At 40.8% G+C, this 20,360-nt stretch overlaps 1 non-coding gene and 1 pseudogene across 1 annotated transcript; one reads left to right on the top strand and one right to left on the bottom strand.

Annotated features, from left to right (window-relative positions):
- Positions 1-4,261: 4,261 nt before the first annotated feature.
- TRNAV-CAC (transfer RNA valine (anticodon CAC)) lies at positions 4,262-4,334 on the top strand. Its single transcript has one exon. It is a non-coding gene; the product is annotated as a tRNA-Val (tRNA).
- A 6,958-nt stretch (positions 4,335-11,292) lies between these two features.
- LOC143612176 (uncharacterized) lies at positions 11,293-12,644 on the bottom strand (annotated as a pseudogene).
- Between the last annotated feature and the right edge of the window lie 7,716 nt (positions 12,645-20,360).

Genomic DNA, 20,360 nt, shown 5'->3' with positions numbered 1-20,360 from the left:
TCAGGTTTATGACTTACAAGGCAAAGGAACTCTTAGTTGGTTATGGGAGGAGATTGTAAATATCCTCGATTTAATCAACTATGTTTTCTAATGTAGGTTTTGGAGTTCTAACATTTGAATTTCTCTTACAATCTACGTTCCCGATCCTGTCAAATATTTCACATTTTCTATGATCATCTCTATTTCAGGTATTCGGGGAATCCTCCTTAATAGACGAAATATTCCTATTATGTCAATGCCAATTGAATCAATGTTATTAGCTGTGAATTGGAACTTTTTGGTATTTTCCGTTTCTTCGGATGATATCATGGGTCAATCATTTGCTTCATTGGTTCCAATGGTGGCAGCTGCGGAATCTGCTATTGGGTTAGCCATTTTTGTTATTACTTTCCAAGTCCGAGGGACTATTGCTGTAGAATCTATTAATAGAATTCAAGGTTAAACATGACTCCTAGAGAGTTACCAAAATACGAAGTTCTCTTTTCGTTCTCTACTTTCTTTTTTCTTTTTACTTGGTTGGCAGGGTCTGGGCCTTTCTCGTTGGGCGAGCGCATCCCATCCTAAAGTCCTTTCCTAAACCACTTCCCGTTCAGTTGCTGAAAGATAGAGAAGGCTTTCTAAATGAGATTGAGTTCCACGAATATGCAGGCTAGAAAGATGCTATTTGCTGCTATTCTATCTATTTGTGCATTAAGTTCGAAGAATATCTCAATCTATAATGAAGAAATGATAGTAGCTCGTTGTTTTATAGGCTTTATCATATTCAGTCAGAAGAGTTTAGGTAAGACTTTTAAAGTTACTCTTGATGGGAGAATCCTGGCTATTCAGGAAGAATCACAGCAATTCCTTAATCCTAACGAAGTATTTCCTCTGGAATCCAATGAACAACAACGATTACTTAGGATCAGCTTGCGAATTTATGGCACCATAGTAGAATCATTACCAATGGCACGCAGTGCGCCTAAGTGCGAAAAGACAGTGCAAGCTTTGTTATGCCGAAACCTAAATGTTAAGTCAGCAACACTTCCAAATGCCACTTCATCCCATCGCATCCGTCTTCAGGACGATCTACTCACAGGTTTTCACTTCTCAGTGAGTGAAAGATTTGTCCCCGGGTCTCTGTTGAAAGCTTCTATAGTAGAACTCATTCGGGAGGGCTTGGTGGTCTTAAGAAGGGTTCGGGTGGGGGCTGAATAAAGAAGACGAATAGAATAGAATTCATGTTCATGCTAAGAGAATAGCGGATCCAATACCAAGACGATTTCTTCGTTATTTCGGGCCGTCATATTCTTTAATGTAAACAGGCTATTCAATCCATTCTAAATGAGATTGCAAAGTCTTCTTAAGGTTAAAAGAGGCTTCTGCCTCGGTAAGAAGATATTCCGATAGATGGAAGACTAGCCAACCAATAAAGCTGATACCGAGGATTTTTTAGTCTTCTATTCTAGTCTAGCAAAGTCTTTTCGCTTGGAACGGAGGGCAGTGGCTAGCGAACCTTTGCTCCGCCAGAAAGAAAGAATCTTATGGGAGGGGCGGATAGATTGGATCTGCTTACCATCGGGTAGAGATAGACTAAAAAACTAGATTGGACAAAGCAGCTGCCCTGTCACTGGATAGATAAAAAGCATAGGATCAAAGCCTTGTTCTTCTTCCAAAGAAGGTTCTACTTTTTCCGGGGAAAACAGCACATTATGTTCATGACCAGCTAAAGATCACCGCCATCTCACGAATTGGGTATTACCAGCCGATGGCGAATAAGTCCTCACAACAAAGGTTAGGTGCTTGAGATCAGAACTGGTTACAACAGCGCTCTTGCCGCGAGACTCTTTCACATAGAATGAATTCAGTAAGGAAAAGTGGAGCCCCCATGGTCAATTGAGAAGACTTCTATAAGAATTAAGGAATATTTAGCTCCAAAGGGTAGTCTTCCTTACGCGCAAGCTATCCCTAACCAAAAAGGGAGAGCCTATACCTTTCTTACGATCCTATCTCAACTTTACCTTACCCCCTCCCACCCTCCCCTTTCGCTTCGTATGCTCCACTTCTTCTTAGTTAAGTAGAGAACGCTACCGGCCCTACCATCTTGCTTTATAGACCGACCGCTGGAACTTTTTTTCTTATGTTATATTGCCGGGTCGGCTACCGCATCTCTCTTCTCACGGAATCTTCTTATACGTTGATACATGAGTTGGACAAAGAGAGGTAGGCAAAGGGAGAATCGGCCACGCCCTGGGTGATCAACCATATCATGTTCTAATTTCCCGTACTTATCTTCCTTTCCTTCCTTGTCTTGTAACGTATGAAGCACTAGACTCAGTCCACGGGAACCGGCTTTACGGGTTGCTTTCGATTTGGCATTCTCCTCCCCTTCCTGCTTTATTGGCATTAGAGATCTTGTGAAAAAGTCCGATTGACTAATGGAAGGAAGCGAAGCTGTTTAAGTAAGAGTTAGCGCCTATGAAAAGAGATTAGAATCGCTTTGTGGCGGGGTAAGTTGTGATCTTATTCCTAACTTGGGATATGAAGTAAAATAACATCACTCATTGGCAAAGCATGAATTAGCCTTCGAGTTGTGGCTTCTTGTTCATCTTTCACTATCTGACCTTTCATTTCAGGTTCTCTTCTCTTAGTCTTCCTTGACCCATTCCTCTAGAAATTTTAATATAACCTAATGAGATATCGATTATGCGCATCATCGCCGAATTTTTTTATTGGAAGGAATTAACTAACTAGCCTAGCTGACAAGGCATGGCATGAATGGCGGGATGCTAACTCGATTCGCCCTTGCCTCTACGGTATTATTACCTTATATAAAAAAATATAAAGCACCAAAGGTAAGCAGTTCCCAGTCGAAAGATAAAATGATTCTTAGCAGTTAAACAAGCGAATGTCATTTTTTTCCGCTATCGGTTGACTGGGCTTCCCTAGTGTCATCATCGACCCACTCCTGCACATCTCATCCTTAGTGAATAAAAAGGGGTGCTTGTGCTTATTAAGTAACATTTACTTACCTTCTTCATCGATGGCCTCCATTGATAAGGAACTGTTCTATCTAATGTGGCATTATCACGTGTGGCAAGTGTTTCTGCCTCATCCCCACCCCAATGGCTATAGTCAAGCATAAATGACTTATCTATTTAGTAGTTGAATCAAAGAGAAAGTAAGCCCCACCGCTATCACTACAGCCTTTCTTAACCGGGCATAGGACCTCTTTCCTAATTCATCTACGGTCTTATCTTACAAGCACCAGAATGAGAGGACTTCCTGGATTGACTTTCTCACATAAAAACTTCATTAGTATAGATCTGTAGCCCGTTCTGGGTCTTTAACTGAAACTGGGACTTAGCATGGAAAAGCTCGATCAACGTCCTTCTCTCCCAAGGTTTGAAATGTGTAGGTACCTTTACCGTTACCTGCTAGCTCTGTCTGCCACGGGTTAGCGACATAAAGTGCAAATAAAGGTTCATAGGGACATTTTCTTAAACAACTAAAGCCCTTATTATCCCCGTAGAGCCTCCAAAGGAAGTAAAGACTACAAGTCCCTAAGGAAGTTCCTTGCCCACTTCTTGGCATCTACCTTGATTATGTTTCATGTCCGCGAATCGTATCATGTCCGACCCCCTTCTCTGTTGGCGAATCAACTTCAGCTCCTGTACTTCTTTCCTTAAGGCTGTCTAAAAAGTATTAAGTTCTTTAAAGATTTTCTGCTCCTTTTGAAGCGGAGAAAGGGTGAAAGCTAATAATCACTTTTTTTCCATAACTTACTTGGAAAAGGGAAACTCATGCCTTTCCTTAATCAGTTACTTGCCTCCATCTGCTACTAGTGATTCAATTCCAAAGATGGAGGACGTGTTACCTAGCGTCGAAGTGAAGTTCCTTGTCTCAGCGTCCTTCTTCCAATTGGAAGGGCCCCATTACTTTGGCAAGAAGGCCCTACCTCAGACATTCAATCAATCGGTTTAGACAAAAAGTAGGGCAAGTCATCAGGTATCGAACTAGGGCATCGTCTCTTGGGTTTTTGAATGGCTACCTCCTAGTGTGTCATTTGACCTCAGTCATTCCAGGCAAAAGGATCCGTTCCTGGACTTCGGTTAGGGCAAGAAGGCTATGGTTAAAAACCACCGACATGTCAAGATCAAAATTGGAAAGGTAGATCATTTTCGTAACGCTTTCGCAGAAAGGTTTGGTCTTTAATCTATATCAATAGCAAACCAATCGAATCACTGAGAATCACAATCCTAGTTCACTCGCTGAGTCGTATTGCGGGGTGGTGGAATGGTCAACTCATCAGACTCACGATCTGAAGACTGCAGGTTCGAATCCTGTCCCCGCTTACTCTTTCGTATCGCGCTAATTCAGTGCTAGCGGTTGGTGAAAGACCAGTAAGGAAGATCGAACCCTCTCACAGGGTGTGTTTGATCAAGATAAAACTAGTGGATGTTGCCTCCTGATGAAAATGTATTGGAAAAGCCCAAAGCAGAGTTTGACCTGTAAGCTAAACAAGGGTTCTCGTACGAAACAGTGAATGAGATCATGACAGCACATCGAAAGAAAGGGGTTGAATATCTTGGTAAATCAGAGATCGATCTCTTCGTACCAACTCGTTAAACACTCAGTTGATGTTGTGGAACAGAGAAAGGTCACCAAAGAAACAAGGTAGACTGTTTGGGTATCAAAAGAAAGTCCTTCGGTGGTCTTTTTATACGCCATCTTCTTGTTGTTCCAGAATGAGAATTGAGGGCAAGGAAGAAGTCCCTGTTTATTGATCCCTTGGGTCAGCTCGACCGTCTTGTGTGAAGAGTCCTTGCTGTGGAAGTGCTCCTTCTCATTTGGTGCCATGCCTTGAACAAGCCAATCAATGAGACCAGCCAGCTAGTGCATACCTATGTTTAGGTTCTATTGATCTTCTTAGTCGTATTACAAGTCTAGGCAGCTATTCGGTGGTGTTGACTAAGGGGTGGCCTGCCTCCTCACAGGTCCAATGACTAGCTTCGAACCGAAAGATCCTGGGTCTATCAGCATTAGGCTAGAATCGTATCAGGAGGGGCCATAGCCCTTTCCTCTAGTCTTTCTACCTTCTCTCCCGCGTCAAGTACTTCTTTTTATCTTACGTCTGCTTCGGTCTATGCTTTGGAGTCTTCGTCCCTCTAGCCCGTAGCCTGTCTATGAGAGCGAGTTCATGTGCTTGTTGTTGTATAACCATTCATCTATCATAAGGGTAAGAGTCATTGCCTTCAATCGGTAAATAGATCGAGGGGAGGGGGATGTGAGGCTATTCCCGTATCAATAGATGAAAGGGAACTAGGGAGTGGTTAGAAGAAGTTATTTAGGTAACCTTTCCTTAGAGGACCGGCTATACTACTAGCGACTTAGATCTTGAGAGAAAGCAGAAAGTCGGGTACCCGCAGGTACTTAAAATGTGAAAGGAGTGATGTTAGCCTAGCAGTAAGCACTCCTTCTATTCTTTAGGAATCCCCTGGAAATCTAATGATGAAGTGATGAGTAAGCTCAAGTAATCCCTACCTTCCCTAGAGAACTGAGAAGAGATAGAAGTCAGATTAGCTCTCCAATATGAGTAGAGAAGAAAGTCTAGCTTCCCAAGCTAATCATCTCTGTCAACAATTGGTTTACATTCATTCCCCGTGAACAGAGAAGCAAGCCACCTTCACTATGCAACATCTTTAGATCAGGACTTCCACGTTTTTCCCTGGTGACTGATCTGATTGGTTGGGCAACGATGCCTTCTTCTTTCTACTCCAACTTCCTTCACTCAAGATGGTACCATCAACGTGGTCCAGGAAATCTCATTTAGTAATAGTTCCAGTCAGACCAGGGAAGCAGCAGGACATAGTGTGGTAGTTCGGTTCCAGGTCAGTTCCTGTTCGGATCGAGTAACGGTGATTGAAGGGATGGGATCGGTAGCTCGTGATTCCTGTAGTTAACAGGGTTGTGGCAGGCGAGTCTGCTTTCCCATAATTAACCCAGCTCTATCTGTACTCCTTTATGGGCGCACAAGCCTAAGTCTCAAATTGGACTAGTGTCAATCTTTTAGTGTTATAATGCCACGGTAAGTATGGATGCGGTGCGGTTGCTTGCCCAAGGGGTGTAGTGTATAGTACTTTCATGAAGGAATGGTGGATCACTAGCGCCTGGTGCAAAGGCTCTTTCATTCGCGTCTGTCTCTAGGGCTCTTAGCTGAGGTTGTCAAATAAATGTTCTAATTCCAGGGTAAGACACCCGTATAGAACTGGGAAAAGCCCTAGTTGTATTCATGCTCACCATCTAATCGTATATCTGTATTTCATAGGTAAAGACACTAGTTATCACTGGTTAAATCCTATGTTATATCGGCAAAAGTAAAAAAATAAATCATGTCATCTTGGAGGTATCTTATTTTTGATTTAGTTAAGGCACGAGGCGATATGAGTCTTATTAAAAGGTTAGAGCTATCTGATTTTCTTTATTTAGCATATAAGGATTGTAAAAACGAGGGCATAATAATCACTAATGAAGAATTTATTCAAATAAAAGATAAAATAGAATGTGGAAAGTATGTTTTCAATTTTCATATTAGTGAAATACACACTAAAGATTTAGATTCTGAGTTGGCTTATGAGGAACGATAGCGAGACCTAGCATCTCTCAGCTCAGATTCGGCATATCTGGTCTATTTTAGAAAGACTGTTTTCGACGGTTTTGTTCCATAGTACTGGCCGTAACCATCTATTAACCCATTATTTTAAGATAGTCCACTCAAACCCCTCCTCTTCAATCAGTACGTAGGGGAGAAGGGTAGACCCCTGTTTTTCAATCTTTTACTAGATACAGATGATGTAGACAGAATACGAAGATTCTCCAGGGTCCGCGATAAGTACCCAATCGAATTGGAAAATTCCCATCATCTTCAACTTACCCGGTTCTCGCTCTTTTTAGCTGCGAGAGAGGAGTCTACTAAAGGAGTGAAACTCTGTCATATACCCTCCACTTAGGGTAAAGAGAAAGATCGTTCTCGTAAAGCAGTATTGATTCAAGGGCTTGGTAGCGAGGGTGTCACTTGTATATTCTCTCCGCAAGGGGAAAGAAAGTGTGCCGCCAAGTCTTGCTCTGGCTTGCCAACAGCATTGAACATAGAATTCATTAGCGGAAATGGTAGACTATCGATCCAAGCCCTATACCTCTACCACTACCTTGATCAATTAGTGGAGCATTCTAAACCTTCATCTTAAATCAATGGGGAACCTCTCCATCTTATGTATCTACTGGTACTGCACCTGAGCTAGTGTGACTGGATCCCTCAATCCGGTATTCTGGATATGATCCCGAAGAAGGAAATGGACCTGCACTAGCAATCTCTTCAGCTCCTTATTTTTTGTTTGTTGTTGGGGCTCGATCTTCCTGTATAGCTTTAGCTCGATTTTGACGGATTTCAATACCCTTCTGATGAACTAGAAAGCCGATTCTATTTCCAGGGGTCAGCCTTCAGGCACACTTCCTGAAATCGATGTAGATTCGCTTGCCACAACGACCGGACAAGATAGGAGATCGCCCAACCTTCCAATTTCTCTTTCTGAAGCAACTATAACGGATGGGCAGCTTCCCTACCCACTGGGTATTTTTTTTCCCCGCTCAAACTTCGGATTCTTGGAAAGAATCCCCGGTTCTATGATTTAAGGTTAGGAGTTTCATTCTTAGCAAGATCCCTAGCTATTGAATCTGTTGTCGTCGGCGGGCTACTTCTTCTTCTTTCGAAATGAGAAGAATAGCGTAGTCAAAGTAGGCCAAGTCGGTAGCCTTTTCTGAAACTCTTGGGAGAAGGGCTGTAGGATTAGAAAAAGGCCTAACTGCTGTTGAAGGGATAGAGGCTGTTTCGGCTCTTGGAGTAAGGGGAGAAGGGCTGAGTGCCGGTGAAATGCTTTTTGAGACTTACCCAACTCAATGGAAATAGATTTAGACAAGATCCCACGTCCAAGAGTCTGATTCTGATTCTGCTTTCACTCTTCTAAAGGAAGGAAGCCACCAAACCAAAGGGGAGGTCTTTGCTTGCTTTTCCTGTTAGAGATGCTAGTCTTTTTGTAATAACTGCTCTGAAGATGTTTTCAGGAATAAGAGAAGACGGTGCTCTTTCATCAGCTCTTTGGCTATTTGCTTGCGATAAAGAAAGAGTGAATTGATCCGAAGTAGTTCGGCTAAGCCGGAAAGAAAGAGTTAGATCCTCTTTGAGATGAAATGCGGCAATGTCCTAATCAAACCAGGCGCAAGGTCAATGATTTCTCTCAAGGCTCAAGGCATAAAGGCTCTTATTCCTTCTGCATTGGTCTCGGAGGGCCCTCGCTCTAAAGGGTTGATGGCAGCTATCCAGCTCTGTCAGAGATAATTGGAATGGAATTGGTGTGGTTCGCTAGCTCTTTCTTTTGAGACGAATGAATTCCGAATAAAGGAAGGCGGTCGTGATAGGGAAATTTCCTTATTACCAGGAAAGAGAAAATGGGCCAAATCGCCTGCTAGAGAAGAAGCTCTTATGGAATCGATCTAGACTAGATGAGATGCCGGTGCCATTTAACTAGCTGCCAGAACGAGTTCAAGAGATGAGGATCCAGGTAGTGAAGTCACCCTCGGGGGAAGAATCATTCCATTCACTTGTGAAACTGCTAAGAAGAATAGCTTTTCTCTGAATCCACCACTCACTCTCTTTCGGGTAGGGTTAACAAGAAAGTAAAAGCAATCTCCTCAACCTAGAAAAAGAACTCCGGGATCTTCTTTTTCTTCTTAAGAACCTGAAGGCGAACTAATCCGTCTTGGTGCAGCTCCTAGTCCTGATCAATTAGCTACCGGGTGTTCACTCAAACAAAAAAGAAAATGGAATCTAGAATCCGGATCCTCATCTCCTTCCCGCTTAAGTTTCACTCTTATCTCGGTTTCTACCGGTACGGGAGATGAAGCCAAGTCCTTTCCCTTCACTAAACGCCACTCTTTCTTGTTTCATTCAACTGCCACTAACCCATATGCTTAGAATCATTTTCTTAAATCATCTCATTGGAGGTGGGATAGAGCTAATTCTGGGATCAAATGTCTCTCGTTGTGGTCTTGATTTTAAGCTAGTATAATCAATGATTCTGGTATGAATTTGGTGGTCATCTTGTTCTCTTCTCTCTTTATTTTGATTTTGATTTTGATCTCGTTGACCTTCATTAACCTAGGAATACCTATTGGGTTGGTTTGAACGCTTTGGGCAATTGGTAGGTGTCATCCGCGCTAGAGCGCTTCTTCTTTGGGTCCATAGGGCTGGTAGGGGTAATAGTACTTTTGTAGTGAGCCAATCCTTTCTTTGGTTCTTTATAGCAGATAATAAGTATAAACTCTGGGGGTATGAGTGCATGATTCTTTCACCCACAAGCTTAGAGAAAGAGACCGAAGGAGGATATGAAAAATCCGCTGATTCCCTAAAGCTAGAGTTGCTACTTCCTTTGAACTACTCCGAGATGGTTTCAAAGAAAAGCTCACTAGCAGAAAAAGGGTTTTAAAGAAGCCGACATTGAATTGACTACCTAAATTGCCAGCCTTTCTTTCAAGATCAAAACAAACAGTACTACTACTCCTATGATTTCATTAATGGGAAAGGAAGTTAAACTCTCAAACTCGGAAAAGAAAAAGATGTAAAGAACAGGCCTGACTGAGGCCGTTGCATTACCTAAAGCCTCCTAGCGAGGAAAGATAAATATGTTCCTGAGATACCATGGTAGTAAGGCCATAAAGGTCTTCACTTGGTCACCACCTCCTTTGTTGCAGGTGAGAAAGGGCTTTGCTTTCTGCTGGCCTTATTAGTAGTCAGACTGATGATCTACCCGTCTCCAAGGGGTAGACCAGCCGGCAACTCCTAGGCAAAAGATATACGAACTCCTCTTTAAGCAAGCGCTATGCTTCATCCTCAAAGTCAACGGTTCTAGCCTCCTGAACCGTCATAATGGACTTATAAAAAGCCTCTTCTGCCTTTGGGCCGTTTTACTCATTTCTTTGATTACCTGGGCATAAGACTGCCCGCTCCACTACGTGCATAAACTAATGATCTCATGATAGGCCAAAGCGTGATTGGCCAAACTATGTGACAGGGATATAAAAAATGGTGTAATCCCGATTTCTATAAAGCGCTATAGAACTCAGTGAGTGAAATAATACGGCGATCCAAAATAATGGAATAAAAGACCTAGGAACGAGCAAGGAATCTTTTTAGCCCCAACGACAAATGAACCTAGGTAGGGGCATTTTCGAGGAGTAGCCCACTTCCCATTACTCAATAGGGCAATTCCTCGCACATCATTAAGGGAGCCATTGAAAGGTGACTAAAACACCAGAAACGGGGACTACCCGAGCTAATGATAGAGGCAAGAACACTTTCTGGCAAAGTCCCATTAATTGATCATAACGATATCGCGGAAATGCTGCACGGACCCATATATATAGGAACAAAAAAATAATCACCTTGATACTAAACCCGATCGAGCCCGAGATATTATTTGAAATGGGAAGATCTAGGATAGGCGGCCAACCTCCTGGAGAGAGCGATGAGCATGGACCAGGTGAGTAGGGATGCAGCTCCGTGGACCGCTCGTCGGGCCTGATAGGTGGTGGTATCACACCCTTCTCAAAGGAACCGTACGTGAGACTCTCGCGTCATACGGCTCCGTCCCGGAATCAGGACCCCCTTTCCTTTGACCAATGGGTCCTCAAACCAACTTGTCCTTCCTTTCTATTTCTCGGTAAGCGGTTTTCTTTTTCATTCATTGTTTGATTTGATTCAAGGTAGCTTTAGCTTGCTTCCAAGTCCAAGCGCTAGCGGTAGAAGCTAGTCGTCAGAAGGGAACTTCCGGGCCGGGAAGGAGCCAAAAAAGGTGAGCGCCCCCGCGCAAGCCTTATTGAAAACTAAAGCAAGAAGGGAGAAAGTTTACTTTGAGAAAGAAGGTGCTTGTTGCCACTTTATTAGTAAGTTTACCTCAAGAAAGGCGAAAACTTGCTTGACTATGACTAAGAAGATAGTCAGGGCTTTTCTCGCTTAGTATTGCTTTGGCTGAGCCCTATCTTGCTGGCGCAGAAGCTACCGCAACTCGAAGAAAAAATAAATGAAGGAATAAGACATTAGCATTAGAAAGAGTACAGGGGCATTTCGGGCCGACTACAATACAAGTCATGAGCGATAGCGAAGCCAAGCTGGACAGGCTTTTTATGTCGAAAGCCCCAAAACTAGCTATCTTATAGCAGACAGCTCAGGCAAGCCTACTCAACTAATCTCATAAATTAAGTAAAGGCCTGTTTGCATCGCAACTAATAGAAAAAAAACGACAACTAGACTAGACTAGTGGTTGAGTGCTCCTTGTTGTTCGGATCTTGACTGGGTCCGAGCTTCCCAAGCTCTATGTTGTTGGGGAACTCCGCAAGGGTCTTACCACCTTCTTTATTTATTATATTTGAGTCTTTGGAGTACTTTGGGATTATATTCCGAGCCGAGGATTTGTGCTTGTGGGCCGGGGTGAATATTGCAGATCAGCGGATCTGGTGGTCGACAATCGTTCGGACTTGGTAAAGGTTGTCGCGGCACCTGTAGTAGGACAGAAAACTTATCGCGATGCCCGCGGACCAATTTACGATGTCTCCGTCGCTGACGTTCGTCAATCAGGCCACATGGATTAGCTAGGGTCTTCTTCGGCTAATGAGACCTCGATCCCGAAGCCTTCGGAGTATCTTTTTGATAGGCGCCTTTATTTGTAAGGGGAATTCGCTTCTGATAGATCTCGCCCAATCTCCCTCTCCTTCCCCCGCAGCCTTCCGACCCGCGGGAGTATACAATGACAACTTCCGGACACTCATGCCCGATCGTGAGACTGCCTTTTGGACGTCCGATGGCACTTTACTCCGACCTGAGCTATGCAACAATGAGAGCGCCCTTGATCCTTGCCGGATGTGCTTGACGGTCCCCCATAATACGCTCACTTGGGGACTTCTTACTCCAGCTGTTCCAAGAGTGTCTGCTAGTTGAACCGTGTCCAGTAAACTCCCTGTTCCGCTCATCCCCTTCGTCAGCTCTTTGATTGGGATACTATTACCTAGGTTCCTAAACTCTGAATGGATGGCGGAGCGTAGGTGGCAAGCAGTTATATGTATACGGTGCTTTACTCATAGACGCTTCTCCATCTCTCGCAAGAATTGTATGGGAGTCGTCCTCGGAGGGACTTCCCGAATGACCGTACCGAGGAATTCTACCGTACTCCGTGCAGCTATTGTTGTTGATCCTGCAGAGCCTACCCAAATGTTCAGGCCGGATTGTAGGAAGTGGGCGAGAAGTTTTTTTATTTCTATGAGAAGCTCTACGGCACCCACGATTCCCAGTAGTAAGTCGTCGGCATTTCGCGCGTAACAAATCCTTATTAAGTAATGACTTTTTAAGGGGGGCAGCTTATGGGCCAGGCCTCTCTCTGACCTGATAACCAGTATCGCCTCCCCGCCCAGCTCTATCAGCAGACCCTTTCTTTTGCAATACTTAAAAAAGTCTCTCATGGCCCAATTATTATTACAGCGTTCTCTAACATAGAATTCGGCCTTCGGGGTCAACCCGGCGGCTTCTATTAGGAAGGAGGCGCAAAGGAGGCTCGAGGGCTTGTTAAGGAAGGCGGCAAGGGCCGACGAAAGGGGGAAACGAAAGTTCTTGGTGCTTAAAGTAATCGAGATTAATCGGGAGGGATTTAGGGTTGGATAAACTAATTGGTTTTTGAGAGATTACCATGCGTTGTATAATCCAAGTACTTGATCTTCAATTATCACAATTGTTTACATAAACACGAACTTTATTTATTGTTCGTCTCAGTTAAACATTAACTGTAACATTCGTGGAAACCTGAAACCGAGGGAAGACATATTTTCTCATATTAATTAAAACTCGTTTAATTGCATTAGTACTTTTTGTTATTAAAAATCAAACAACTAACTCTTTGAATTTACTTTTACAATTAGTTAAATTTTATAGCTACTCAGTAACACACTTTCCACAAACTCCCTATATTCGATACCCGCTTATCGCTATCTAATAGTAGTAATCGGTTTATTTTTGAGTGAGTCTTCGACCTCATGTCAAATTTTGGCGTCGTTGCCGGGAAGTAGTGCGCAACGTGCCCTAAGTTTAATCTGTGTTTGATTTATTAGTGACTTAACGTGTGTTTTATGTATTTCTTTTAAATTTTAGACTGGAGCTGCCTGAATTAATTATGATAAGAAACTGTTATGAATTGATTTTGGTTATGAATGATTGTTGTGTTATGATAAAATGTCATTTTAGACAATAGTGTTAAATAGTATGAAACGAGGTCCCCTGAGAGGACGAGACGAGACTAGAGACATCAAGGGCCTCATGGACAAGCTACCTTGAATAGCAAAATCACATGAACACCACTCGATGACTGCAAGTCAGGAGTAAGAAGGGTAACCCAGAAAGCAAATACGATCCAATAAAGTGCGTGAATATAGGAAGTGTTCCTTTACAATGAGTAAGCTATGTTTCGGGGAAGAAACCTCTTTAAGGGGGGTAAGACCTGTAACATCCCGAAATTTCTAAAGATAATATTAATTATATTATATAATATTGGTGGGAAAGTTTACTCGGGTTAGTGGAGAAATAATAAAATAATATAAAGTAGGAGTTATTATGATTCGTGCTTGTGTTGGGTTAACTAATATGGGTAATGGACTTGGATTAGAAAGGAAGGAAGATAGACCATGGGATCAAGCCCATGACCCATAATATAAATACTTTAATTACTCATAATCCATTCATTTACCACCCATTCCATACACCACCCAAAACACACACTTGGCTCTCTCTCATCCTACTTTCTATCTCTAGCCGAAACCAAGAAGAAGAATCGATTTCCAACCCGAGGTAATGATAGTATGATATTGTAGAGATCCAAACCCGTTAGATCTAGTCGCGAAACGACGAGCAGACAACGTAAACCATTAAAGTTATGAGATCCGGATGGAATCGGGTATAAACCGACCAAAAGATGAGCTTATGGATAACCCTACCTCAGATCTGGATCTAACGGGAAGAAAAACAGTGAAAACGGTGGTGAAAAAAGCGAGATCTCGCGTTTCCGGTGAGATCCCGTTTTTCCGGAAAATGCGGCGCTGGAAAGGCGGCGCCGGAGGTTGAGTCACATAAGGGAATGTTCTGATGTGACATCTGACGAAATGTTAGAACCCTAACCCTAATTCGTTACGGGAACATAACGAATTAACCCCAGGTTCGTGAAGCAAATTCGCTATAGAAGAATAACGAACTAGCTTCATTCGCTAACTAATTCGTTAAGCAAATTCGTTATGTTAATTCGTTAATGAATGAATGACGAACTAACTCCAATTCGTTAAGTAGTTCGTTAAGGGATAACTGACGAATGAACCCCAGTAAGGGTTCAGTTCGCTATGAAGTTCAATTCATTAACCCAACCATACGAATGAGGTCCAAATCGTTAAAAGGACCAGCTCGTCTTAAGGTCCAATTCGTTACAAGAGCCAGTTCTTTATGATAGCCCATTCGTTAAGAACTGAGTAACGAACTGGAAGTTTCATAAAATGACCGAACGGTCCCTGGACTTAGAAAAGAATGATATAATTACATAATTGCATTTGAACTTTGATAATTTATGAAAGATACCTTTAAAGGCAAACAAGTAACGATTAACTAACCGGGTAAAGATTCAATGAAGTAAAACCGGCTTAGACACTTAAGACTAATTAAGTAAACTATGAAAATGGCCAGAGTAGTATTTAATATTGCATTCATTAAACAGTTATTCGCGCACAACTGAAGAAAAGGGTAACCATTAACGACGAACGTAACCGAGTTCAGGTGAGTTTCTAGCCCCATTCCTTGTCATGTTTTCAGGGCTGTGTGGATACTCGATGTGATAGTTAATACACTTACCTTAAATGGTAAGTGTATGCCATGTATGATTTATATGTTATCTATATATGTCTTGAAGGAAGATGAAGGCTTGTTGGTACGTGAACGATCTTCATATATTACACGTACTGTCAGGTTATAAAGAAAGATATAAATGTTGTGCATAATGTAAGGATGATGTATGAACACTATGAATGAAAGCTTGTCGGTACGTGAACGATCTTCGGATATTGCACATCTTGCCAAGGGAAGTGGCTAGCTCCTTCCATGGACATTAAATAATAACTTATATAAAGTGTTCCTCCTATGGATAATATATTGAGTTCTTTCTATGGGTAATCTATAATGTTCCTTCTATGGATAATGTAGTGTTCCTTCTATGGAAAGTATAGTGTTATTTCTATGGATAATACATAGGATGTTTCTTATATAGGAAGTATAGTGTTCCTTCTATGGATAATATATAGAGTGTTCCTTATATGGAAAGTATATAGAGTTTCCCTTCTATGGATAATTTATATAGAGTGTTCCTCCTATGGAGAATATATAGCGTTAGTTCTTTTAATAGATATTACGTGACGTACCTCTTATAGATATTTATACAAGGTTAAGATATGTATGTATGTACGATATGTGTATGTATTGTATGTCGCCTGATTAACTAGAACTTACTCAGCGTAGCTGACTTTTAGTATGCACGCAGGTAAATAGGTTTAACAAGATAGCATGAGGATGGCACATGGCATGGATTGAACGGCTGCCATCTGAAGATGGAAGAATGATGTTTTAAAAATGATGTCTCATGTTATGGTTTAAAAGGAAAGTTTGAATGTTTTGTAATGAATAGTTGAAGTTAACGTTTCCGCGAAAGGTTTTAAATTAACTCTGAATTGTAAGAACTGTGTTTTTATGAGTAAATCCGACGTCAAAAGTGAGGGACCAGCAGTGGGGCCTTACAACTTTGAACCAAATCCATGACTTTTACTCATTCTTTTATTTTTCCTTGAACATTATTTTGATCTTAAAATTATTTTCTATGATCCCGTCTCACACCGAACTTGTCCGGTTCAGCTCGCTTATTTGCTTAGTTCGTCTTTCGCTCGCTTAATGTTACCAAGTGTGTTTCTCACACCCCATTTTTAACGCTTTTACACATTTTGGGGGTAGCATATGTGTGTGTATATATATATATATTCTATCAAATTAATTGTTTACTTAATCATTTGCAAAACTACAATTCATATCATGGACTTGTGTGTTTACTTGATTACTTGCTCAAAACTTACTTGCACGTGGTTTACTCAATAAGTATGATCATACGCCCCCATTTGTAGTCAAAACCATTTTGTTTTGAGTGAAAAAGAGACCCCCAATCTGAGTACGTTGGTTGTTACCAACTAGAAAGGACCCTTACTTGCGCTATTATTTCACAAGTTTCATGGAATTGTATGTTTTTATGTATTTATATCAAAACTTGTGTGAACTCACCAACTATTCATTTAGTTGACTTTATTTTATATATGTGTTACAGATACCGGTATTACAGTATGATACTCGGAGAAGACATTAGAACTTAGTGTATTTTAATAATTGGACAAGCTGTTGTATTGTTCTTGTTTTTCTTGTATTTCCTTATCTTTGAACTTGTGTATTTGATGCTTAAATTAGTTAATCAAAATATTGTCACTTAATAGTGTCAAATGTGTTTTGAGCAATCTGTACGTCACACTCAGGTATTTCCGATTATGTCGGGGTGTTACAGATGGGTTTAGTTCAACTAGTGATCCTAAAAAAATATAAAATATTTCTATCGCCCACATCTTCACTTATCTTACACTATAAGGTGAGTAATTCACATCCCCCTTTTTACCGTTTTAGATTTTGGGAGCGTTATGCGTTCATAACTTAAATAGTTTATCATTTTGACTACAATTTCATTAATTGCGTTTGTATGATATTACTCAATTAGTTCCATGGGAAGACCTCAAGAAACGCATGATCGAAAGGTTCTGCACAAAATATGAACTTTGTAAGTTGGAAGAGGAGTTTTGGAACTTGAAACAAGAAGGTGGTAATAATACCGCTTACAATAATCAATTCCACGAATTGAGCCTTCTCATCCCGCTTATGGTCACTCCTTTTGAGCAGGCCATTGATAAGTACATCTCAGGGTTGTCTATGCAAATCCAAGATTCTGTTCTCAGCCGTAACCCGAAAGATTTTCATGATGCCATCACTCTAGCCGGTACCTTCACCGAGAACCACGTTAAGGCCGGGACCTTTGCGCGGAAGAGTTATAAGGAACCCAATGATAAGCCCACACACGAGCCCACTAAAGAATCTAAGCCCAAATCCTCCAAGCATAACAACCAAAACAACTCATCCCACTACCGCAACAACAAGAGAAAACCCAACTCCCAAAATTATGTCTTAGCCCAACCACAAGCCCAACATGCCCCTCCAAACGAGAAGCTCTACACCGTCTTACACCTGTATTGCAACACTTGCCAATGCCACCATCCGGCCCAATCCACTTTTCGCGTGTGCACCAATTGCTAGGGATGTGCAAGAAACCAAAAAACCAATTCGAAACGAAAAAACCAAAAAATCCAAACCGAAAAAACCGAACCGAAACAAAAACCAACGGCTTGGTTTTATGTTTTTTTAAAAACCGCACATACAATTTGGTTTTGGTTTTGCATGTAAAAATAACCGAAAAAACGAACCAAACTGAATTCCTAATTTTTTTTTTTTAATTTTATATTAAGTAATTTAAAAGAATTTACTAAATATGTAACTCCAATATTTTTTATCAAATGTATAATAGTCTATTATTTTAAAATAAACAAATTTATCTATACCTATATTTATTATTTTTTGCCAACTGTTTCTTCGCCTAAAATTTTCAAGCTCAAGTGGCAAAAACCGAAACCGAACCGAAACCAAAACGAAAACCAAAAAACCAAAACAGAACGGTTAAAAAACTCCATAAATCAAAGTTTTGGTTTTATCCGAAAACCGCACCGAACCGCACCATGCACACCCCTACCAATTGCCACCGTTTCGGCCACCTTACCCAATAATATGGAGAAGCACCTCGTGTGCAAGACGCTCCACTGTGGTTTGCACCATCAAACCAACCCAATTGAGCCGTCCCTCGTGCCTCAATCATTAAACCTGTTAGGGCTTGCTACAATTTCGGTGACCCAAACCACCTCCGCAATGCATGTCCTCGACTCTCTCAAGCCCAACAAGCCTATGTTGCACCACAACCCTACTACACCTCCCAAGCCTATCAAGTGCAAGCTTATCAACCCCAAGTACCCCAACTCATGGCTCCATCAACTCTTCAAGCCCAACCCATTGTCATGCAAGCATATCAAGCTCCAACCCCTCAAGCTTCGACTTCTCAAACCCAAGAACCCCAAGGAACTCAAGGACAAGCTTTCACCATCAATGCTCATCAAGCCCGAAACTCGAATGAGATGGTGAACAGTACGTTTCTAGTCAATAAGCATTATGCATCGGTATTATTTGATTCAGGAGCCAATAGGAGCTTTATTTCCTTTGATTTTGAATACATACTTGATATTGATGTGCGTGTGCGCGGTGTGTTTTAAAGATTGGATTTAGCTTTCGCACAAGATTGTATTTTAAATTTATAAAAGTGATTTATCCTAAGACTAAACAAACGCAAAATAGGCAAGTGTACTTATCGTATTTGTAGAATAGTATTGGTAAGAACCAAGTATCGATCCACGGACACAAATATTTCTAATAATAAATCTTCGTTTTATTATAATCGAAGAGTGTAATCATTTTTAGGTGATTTTTAAACTTTTTAGAACAATATATATATATAATAGGTGAACAAGAAGAGAAATTCAAAATGAGTAAATCAATTATATGAAGGTTACCATCTAAGATCAAGAATCCACTCCATTCTTCCTTGATGATTATAACGTAAATATGTGATAAACTTGTAATAATGTATGATAGGATAGTCCCTTATTTCTAAGTGAACATATTCTATGACATAAAAGAAAGTAGCATGCATATTTTCATGTCCACCCAAGCTTAATTTCATGACTACCACGAGAATGTCAATTTAAGTAGGCAGGTAGTTTAGTAAAGTATAGAGAATAGGATTGACTTCGATTTCTTGAATACCAGTTCTAACAACTTTGGGTGGTTATAGTTTAGTAACACAACCTCCCCTCGATTGATTTAAGTAGGTTATAATTACACATTCCTTAAACTATGGTTTCTTTAACTAGTATGATAACCTAAGAAATCGTGTTAACAATCTTATTTCAAAATTACCAAAACTAGAGAAATAGATCATAGCTTATATCTCATCATTTTTTAGTACAATATAAGGATCCATGTTTTATCTTAGATAAGTTATCAAGATATTCATTTTACCATTTCTAGTTTCCAAGAACATGAGTGAATCATGAATGATTGTTAATCATCAACCTTGATTTGTTGACTTAAAGTGACAAAAAAATTTCATCAAATGATAATTGCAAAATAACCATGTACTTTACTAAAACTATATCCCATATTTAATATAATCATCAAGTAAAACAAAGCTTCTTCATAGAAAAGAGATGGTAAATGGAGTTTTAGCTCATAATGAGCATGGTTATGAACATCAAAAGAGATGAAGATAACAAACACATGGTTAATCTAGAACAATCTAACCAAGTATAGATGAATCTCTCTCCTTCAATGATGATGGATGATGATGATGATGACCTCCAAGCCTTCAAATTCTTTACAACATCGTCAATATGAGTGTAATGTGGGTGTTTTTATAAGTGAAACCCGTATAGAGTTCTTCTTCAAGCACACTCAATGAATGCAACATGCTCCACTATTTATAGGAAATCTGGGAGACCAGGCACGGCCTCGCGCTCCATGAGGCACGCCCCTATCTCAATCTGTCCACTCGCATTTAATGTTCTGGAAATCGTACATGCTAACTCACCACTGGGGTGTGCTTCATGAGGAACGGCCCCGTGTTTTTTGGTGTCTGTTATATTTTCTTTGATTTTTTTTAAAGGTGACCATGGGCCCATGTTCTCTGAAGCACGGCCCCGTGTCCAGATGTCCAGTATTTTGTTTTTTCTTGCAGATTGTTGTCTTTTCTTGCATAGGAAAGCATGGGGGCATGTTCCATGAAGCATGGGGATGTGTTTTGTTGTTTTCTTGGGTTTTCTTTGATTTTTCTTTGGTTTTTCATTTGTTTCTTCGTTTGAGGCTTGGATTTACCTGAAAATACATTTAAACATGATAAGTAGTTATTTGAACTATATTATTTGATCAAAGTTGCAGTTTTTAAAGATTATTTTATGCTAAAAAGATGTATATTTTTATATACATCAATATGCCCCGTAGTGATTATCTAAGC

Source organism: Bidens hawaiensis, unplaced genomic scaffold (assembly GCF_021521415.1).
Source record: "Bidens hawaiensis isolate Kalapana, Puna unplaced genomic scaffold, B.hawaiensis_p1.1 tig00033834_1, whole genome shotgun sequence".
Classification (NCBI taxonomy): domain Eukaryota; kingdom Viridiplantae; phylum Streptophyta; class Magnoliopsida; order Asterales; family Asteraceae; genus Bidens; species Bidens hawaiensis.
This window is presented reverse-complemented; position numbering and strand designations above follow the sequence as displayed.